The sequence below is a fragment of the Triturus cristatus genome, chromosome 5_1 (assembly GCF_964204655.1).
Source record: "Triturus cristatus chromosome 5_1, aTriCri1.1, whole genome shotgun sequence".
NCBI classification, from domain to species: Eukaryota; Metazoa; Chordata; class Amphibia; order Caudata; family Salamandridae; genus Triturus; species Triturus cristatus.
The window spans coordinates 418,214,006-418,222,576 of record NC_140587.1 but is presented as its reverse complement, the minus strand read 5'-3'; positions in this window follow the sequence as shown (position 1 = coordinate 418,222,576).

The following is an 8,571-nucleotide window of genomic DNA, read 5'->3' as shown; positions in this document are numbered from 1 at the left end:
TCTAACCTTAATATAAAAGTTGAACCACAAAATACTTACTATCTATCCCGGGATCTTAGACTATGTCGGGTCTGATAACCAACTTAAACTTAACAATAAGCGCATGTGCAATTACATCAACAAGCGATTTACATAAAGAGGTGTATAAGTCTTAACACTGTGCCTCGAGACACACAGCTTGCGCATAAATACGACAAACCTTGGCAGTACGCAATTAGCAACGCATAACCCTTCTTATACTCGCTCATAGGACAACAAAACTGCTCTCAGAAATGCTGGAACACTGCCAATACTCCGAACTGGACCTTGGGCTTCAGGGAGATGGACTAGACTTTGATGAGTTCTAATAATTTCTATGGTATTTCAAGCTCCCTACACTTCAATAATAAAACACTCTGCTACCAATTGATGTAGTGTAGTTTTATATACCTTTTGGCTCTGATATAGTCATCAAACAGATTGCGCCACTGGTCGTATGGACTGTTGGTTATTAGCTGAAAGCATATTCTGGGAGCTAACCTCAGAGCATCAATTTCAGTTTACTGTGAAACCAATTTGGTTCCACAAGAGCGACAGGAATGATGGCTTCCAACCCAAAAAGTTTTTGCAAATTAGTCAAAATTACAGATTTTGGATGAGGAAAGCGGACCTCCCCTTGCCACGGAGTGAGGGGAATGACCCCGGTTATATGTGCACCGGGACTCGATGTCATGCCCCATGTTTCTCCTCACTGTAGAATGCTTCTGAATACTTGTGTGACCCCATGGTATTTCCCCCCACTCCCCCATACGACCATCTGTGCTACATGCCAATGATAACACCAATAGTATGTCTATGTACGCTGTATTGATGCCGATTTGTTTTTTTGTATTTGTATAATGCAAATTGAAAAATAAAGTTTAAAAAAAATTACAGATTTTATTATTTGTAGTAAATCAGTCCATTCAGTAAGCATACCATTCAGTATTGTTAATCAGTCCTTCTAGATATGTCAGGTAAAGGACAATGCAAATCATAATACCACATAACATTTAAAATATAGTATATATGGGTGCCATAAAGGAACTTACCCAGTCTAAATACAGCATCTGAAAGTAGCCAAGGGGAAATCCTAAGCAGAATGTGTCATCCAAAAATGAACCAAGTTAAGGTTTGGGGTAAAGTACAGAAACGTTCAAGAGTCTAACCTGACAACATAGAACTCTGGGGTCTCCAGTAGCACAATTAGGATAGGATCTACTCTGCCTAAACTAAGACAAACATTCAAAATAATACAATTAATTAAGACCTTTTTCCCATGTACGTCCCAAAGATGGGGCCAATCTTGACTCTCCGTTTTCTGGGAGCAGGTAGACTCCCTGGGTTCCCATTGCCAAATACACGCTCACACAGCTGCACGATCTTGAAGATAGCAACATCCCAGTCCTCCTGGTACAGAAGGAGCTTCTCATTTCCTACACATGATGTAAATCAGGCCAGACTATCAATCAAATGAACTTCTCTACAACAAAATAATGAGCTACTCCTCTTTGCTATTCAAGGTTATCACATTCCTGCAAAGGGAAGAAAAACAACTATAAATCAGCAATGAAGGTTTCAAGTCTCAGGGGCCTAGTTACAGTTTATAAAAAATTGTTATTCAATTTTATAACTACAGTGTGGATGGGCACAATTAATCTCAGCATATATTCTGTACATATATTTGCCATTTATAGATATCATAGACACAAGGCATTATCAACTTTTTGTGTTTTACAGGTTCTATGTTCATATTCTTACACAATTAACTTGTTTCATAGAGGCGCAGTTCCAGCTGTATTCAGGCATAACTCAGTCCTCACCATTTGTCTGACTGTCACTAGTGTTAGTTTCACTATGCATGTCAACGCCCTCCATTGGATTGAGTAGTTCCCCACGCAGTTCTCTCCAACAGCTAACATCTTCAATAAGCTTTTCATCCTTACTACTCACCTTCATGCGTGCCTCTTCTGCCAGATACCACTCTCGCACACCTCTCAACCAGCTTTATATTGTTGGAGTGTGATTACTTAGCCATGGCTTCCCTCCGTCAGGCCAACACAATGGTCAACTGCAGCAATTTATACGCCATTTTTTCTTTTTGGGTCCCGGAACCTGTCCCAACAGACAATGTAAAGGACAAACTTCTATCAGTATACCAATACCCGCACGCACTCTTTCAAATAACCGTTCCCAGTACACATAGACCTCCGCACACTCCCACGCCAAGTGCATGAAACCTGCTTGTACCCCGCTACATCTGGGGCACTCATGAGTGCGATTAGGGTCAATGCGATGAAGCCTAGCTGGAGTCATATATACCCGCTGCGAAAAATTGTAATGTATGAGTTTTAGACGTGCATTACAGAATACTGTACGTGTTAAGGAGCAGGCCCCCAACCATATCCTATCCGCTGGGGAGCCTCCACATCCTCATCCCATGCTGCACGTGCCTTAAGGAGAGGGGTCGTCGTGTCTGCGCTCATGGCCCTGTACAGTAACACCACCAAGCGCCGCCCGCTCCCACATGTGAGCAATATATCTAGCGTTTCAGTTACCACCGGGTCTTGTGGATACGCAGGCCAGGTCACTTTAAACAGTTCCAGTCGAGCCCGCATATTGCAGATATTGCCCTTTTCCTAGCCCAAACTCCTCACAAGCTTGTTCAAAGGTGACAAAGGTATCATTTATAAACAGGTCTGCCAGTACCTGGCATCCACCTTCTCTCCAGTCTTGATATGACATGTTTTCTACCATTTTTTTGTACTGGAGCCACGATCCAGAGACTCAATTCCTGGTGAAACGGTGCATGTTTTAGCACACACTCCACGAACATCTGCCAAATGAATGCTGTTTGCTTAACAATATATGGCTAGTCCGCGGAGGCGCTCACACCCTCTATTCAAATTGCAGGAAGTCTTCCCCGATGCACCTGCCCATTAATCAACCTCTACTCCCAATTGTCTCCCTCGTCCATCCACCGAGCTGCATGTTGCAGCTGGGCTGCATAGTAGTATAAGTATAGATGGGGTGCCTTGAGGCCTCCCTTTTCATAGCTCCTTGATAGGTTCTGCAACGCCACCCTACTGGGCTTCCCTGCCCAATATAGGGAAACCAGCAGTGAGTTCAGTTGTCTAAAGACCGTCATGGGTATGTTACATAATGAATTTTGTAGGGCGTAGAGACACCGGGGCAATTCCACCATTTTTGCCACAACTAGCCTCTCCATTAGAGGCCTAGTTACAGTTAGGGCAAGTTTAAAGCTAACCATATTTTTGTATCCAATATTTATTTTAGGATCTATTTGAAAATCGACATTTTTGACAATATTAGTGGTTTTACTAATTTAGTGAAGGATGTCGATATTTTTGTCACTGATATTTAATTTCCTATATTTTTGTATACATCAATCTCATGTCAGTGATCAATGGTTAGACTATTGAGTCTTGTGCTTCACTTTGCATTTGTTCATATTTGCTCAGGCCATGCGTTCTCTGCCATTTGAGGCACGCTTGTCTTTAGACCGAATTCTGCCTGTTCGTGGTCCCCTTTTTACTTCTATGATTGCAAACACATACAATGTGCTTGAGGTCATTCTAAAGAGAAAGTTTCTCCGTGTTGGAAGCATGGCGAGCTCGTGGGCACTGAATATGAGCTCCCAAGCCCCTGAGGTTCTCTTTCTCAGGACTGCTGTCAATCCTCCTGTTTGTTAATCAGAACTTGGGCAATTTGCAATTTTTGGGGCAGCTAGTCTGCTGACTTCTTCCTACCATGTTCCCGGGACGGGGGTTGCATAAGTCTATTACAGGCTTGCCTGAGGAGTGTCTATTTGTTATATTTCCAAGGACAACTTGGGGATGCTCCCCCTATTGTACTTGAGGTGCCCCTCCCATACTTACCAGCAGCATCTATGGAGTGTGTTGTGGTGCCTTTATTATAAATGTGGTTTTATGGCACAGTCAGAGACCTCGCATGGAGGAATATGAACCTTATACTGGAGAACAACAATATATGGAGGAACAGCTGGCGGAGACTATTGATAACAGTCTGTTAACACTGCTTAAGCGGTTGCACTTCAGTTCTTCACTCAGCAGCTAAAACGTTATGTGGGGCATTTGTCACTGCGCCTCAGCCTCCCAGCCATGATGATTTATCTGTGCAGTAAAGCAGAGGCAAAACCGACATGTGGCCTCATTTAGAGGCTTTTGATTAACTTTCCAAAACATTTATGCCGGATCATGTCTATAGTGCTTGTCAGCTAAATGGTGGTGTCGAAGTCCTGAGGGGCTAAAGGTGGTGAAGATTCTGACATTTTGTCCTCTCCTGCTGCCTGTGTCTGAAAAACTTAAATCTTCTGACCTACACTCTGAGGTAAGTGAGACATCGGGCCAGTTGTGCTGGTGACAGAGGCAACATTGTGTACCCCGTCTCATCTGATTGGATTCCCCTTTCTGCAGTGGCTGACTGCATGCAGAGCTTTTTTGAATGAGCTTTGGCAGGGATGTTTATAATCACCTAAGGGCTGAATGACATCGTCCTGTGTTAGCTGATAATATTGCCAAGACACCTGAGGTGGATCCTAATATGGTGACGTTTCTCAACAGGTTTTCCAGGTATCCCAACAGACGGATACACAGGTCCTGGGGGTCCTCCCAGGACAACGTTTTAGAATTAGCCAGCCCTTTAATGAAAATTTTGGAAATGGCAGTTCACATTAGATTCGGGGAGACTGTTGACTCAGACGTCCTTGCTGGATGGGCCCAGAGAGCTATCTCACAGTTGGGGAATGCCAGTTGTGCCCTGTCAGCAGAACATAAGTCGACCCCAATTTGGCAAGAGTGGCCCCGGCAGAGGCCAGCCCCATTGCCAATGGCCTTTTGTGCAGGAATCCTTTTGTGAAGGACTTTTGTAAATTTGTCAACACCTTGACTGCCCTTGAGAAGGCCAGAGCTTGCTTAAAAAGGTGTTTTTACCAGAGCTGGGTGATATAGACGATGATCGCTGGGCCGATCCTTGTACCGAGGTCCTCCAAGAGGATATGCTAGTCAGAGAAGGGGAAATTGGAACAACACTGAAAGAGACACCTTCTTCTCTTCCCATTTTGGCTATGGCCGAAGCAGATATGGCAAAGGTGATTTCAGGTGAAACCGGTTTGGAACAGGTTCCTCCACTACAGGTAAAGCTTATTCAGGCTTCAGTCGTTAATCTGGGGGAAGGGGGCGGCTGTATTCAGTACTTTCTTCACAAGTGGCGTCGCATAACACAGGATGCTTGGATGCTGGACACCATACAGGGTTTAAAGATCGAGTTTTATGGGTCCCAGGCAGCACATCATGAAATCAGTTTTATAGACGCAGAAATTCAAGATTTGCTGCACAAGGCGGCGACACACCCGATATCGCCTCACCCCAGAAGTTTTTGCAGTACCATTTGGCTGATAAACAAACAAAGAGAAGGTTCCAGGCTGGTACTGAATTAAAGGAATGCAATGGTTGGGGCTTTTATAGGCACTTCAAGATGGAAGGAATCGATCTGTTGAGTGATCTGATTAAAGAGAAGGATTGGATGGTTGATTTGGCTCTCAAGGATGCTTATCTAACCGTTCCAAGTTTTGCATGCACAGGAGTTTTTTCCAGTTACAAGTGCAGAAACTCTGGTACGAGTATGCCATACTTCACTTTGACCTGTCCTCTGCCTCTTGGTGCTTCACCAAGATCATGATGTTAGAGACTTTGAGATCCAGAGAGGTTATGTAGATCGTCTAGCTCGATGATTTGATGCTGGTGGTTTAGGGCAGGGGGCTATTAGTGATGGATTTCGCTTATACAATACATCTCTAACAGGAATTGGGTTTTGTGGTGAACAATAGCAAGTTTGTGTTGAGTCTATCATAGTGTATCGACTTCTTGGGTTTTCAAGACAATTCAGTGAAGGCTCAATCCTTATTTATTTTTATTCATTTATAAAGTTTTATATAGCGCAAACATGACTCGTATTAGAGCGCTTTACAGGAGAGAGGAGTGAGAAAGAGGTAAAGACACAGGAATATCGCAAATATGATACAAATACAATCATAGAAGAATAACTAATTGAGGGACAGGACCTCCCTAGGAGATCAGTAGGATAGTAGTCGTGATCAACAAATGAGAATATACAGGGCAGGATCAATCGACACAGGGTATGGTTTAAGGAAACCATTTGTTCATCAGAAATGTTTTCACTTATATGTTAAAGGAGGCAGTAGACAGAATCAGATGGATTTCCTATGGCAAAGAGTTCCAAATTTTCAGTGCGATACCTGAAAAGGCTCTGTTGCACGTTTTCTTTTTGTGGAAAATCTGTGGTTTCAGCAGCAGGGAGCTAGTACTTCGCGAAGATCTACATCCGCCTAATAAGTCTAGCTTTTTGTGCCAAGTAGCTGGGAGTATTGAAATTTTTTAGAGCATTGTTGCCAACCCCAAAGATGAAGGACTTCAAAAAGGGAATTTGCTTGGCTTTGAGCAGAGACAGGATATTCTTGCTCATATTTGTCAGGATTGTGGACCTCTTGGCTTCATCCAACTAGTCAATTTTACCTGGACCATTACATTACAGGCCCCTTCAGAGGTTAAGAATCCAACATCTTCAAAAGGATCTAGTGTATGCAGACTGTGTGCAATTTGCCAAGGTGGAACTGTTTTGGTGGGTGGACCACATTGAGGAATGGAACGGCATGGCGATAGTTGGTTCCTGGCCAGAGGAGGTAATCCAATCGGATGCCAGCAATTGGGCATAGTGAGCCAGAAAGGGCCTATCTCCACCGGCGGTCACTGTTCAACAAAAGAATTGAAGCCTCCTATCAGTTAACGGGAGTTGTTGGCAGGCTCTTTTGCTGTCAAAACCTTGCCCCCCCAGAAAGCAAGTTTTTGCATTCTTCTTGGGATGACCAACATTTTGTCAGTTTGTTATATCAACAAGTTAGGAGGGACTAAGTCACAGTTGCTTGTGGAAATTGCCAAGGATTTTGACACTTCTGCCTCCAACACAAGATCTCAGTGGCTGCAGATTACCTACCAGGACAGAGCAATGTCGTGGCAGATTAGAACTCCAGATACTTGAGAGATTTCAGTGTTTGGAAGTTACATGCACATGTGTTTCAGTAGATTCTGAATCTCTGGGATCAGTGTGAAATCATCTCTCTGCGTCTTGTCTCAATGGAAAACCGAAGACATTTTTCAGTGGGATCCAAGAGCCCTGGTGATGGATGCTTTACTTCAGGTTTGCAGTGGGGCTCTTCAGTACGCCTTCCCTCCATTCACGATGATTCAGAGGTGTGGGCCAGTTGCACAGACAGAAAGCGGATTATATACTGGTGACGGCCTTGTGGAGAGTGTAACCTTGGTTTACAACTCTTCTACAGCTATTATGCGAACTTCCATTGCATCTCCTTTCGTTTCCAGGAACATTGTTGCTTCTGATGGGATCCCTTCATCCACTGGTGTTAGCAGGGAGTTTACTTCTCATGGGCTTGAGACTTTCAGGGGTTGTTGGCTAATACTTGACCTTTCAGAACAAGCTGGTGATGAGCCTGAGAGGACAATTGTGTAAGGGCTCAAAGGGAGCGCACATCAGGAACGTCAGGACAAGATTATGGTCCCACTGAGGCATTATAAAGGGAGGGGGAGGAAACATATGTTGCGATCCTTTCAAGAACCTATGTACAATAGGGGATTTGAAGATGGATGGCTGATCAGGCAACCGCAGAAAGACTGAGATAGCAAAAAGATAACCATTTATGGTGCCCAGAATAAAGAGAAGAACCTGGGAAAGGGCAGCAGAAAGGGAAGGGGGGGTGGACCTGCTTTTCTGCACACCATGCCACAAACTTCCTCCAACAGCAGGCTGGCCATCACATTGCAGGCTTCAGCCAGAAGGTTGAAGGCTGTCAACTGTTGCCACTCAATCTCCACACAAAATGGTGGATTGTTGACAGGTTCAGATTGAGAACCCTCCCCTGCTGCTGTGACAGAAGATCCTGCCGAAGACCGATGGCCATGCTCAACAGCTCTGAAAACCAAACTCTCTGAGCCCAGTCTGAAGCCACAAGGATGACCTGGGCGCAGCTGGTACTGATCTTCTTCAGAACTCCGGGCAGGAGTGGTATGGGCAGGAAGGTGAACAGGAGGTGTGAACTCCACTCGAGAGGAAAAGTGTCTCCTAGCGAGAGCGGCCTTGGAAACTCCAGGGCGTAGAACTGCTTACATTGCATGTTCTTAGCAGAGGCAAACAGATCTAACCAAGGCTCTCCCTACAGCTGAAAAAGACCTTCCACCACCTCTGGATGGAGGAGCCATTCCTAATCTGCGAGGCATATTTGGCTGAGGTTGTCTGCCCTGGTGTTCACAGAGCCAGCCAGGTGTTGAACCACCAGGAATATGCCCTGACGTTTCAGCCATGTCCAGAGACGCAGGGCCTCCTCATAAAGGGCTTCAACTTCACCCGGCCCTGTTTGTTGCAGTACCACATGGCAGTGGTGTTGTCCATTAACACCTGCACTAGCCTGCCCTTGATGGA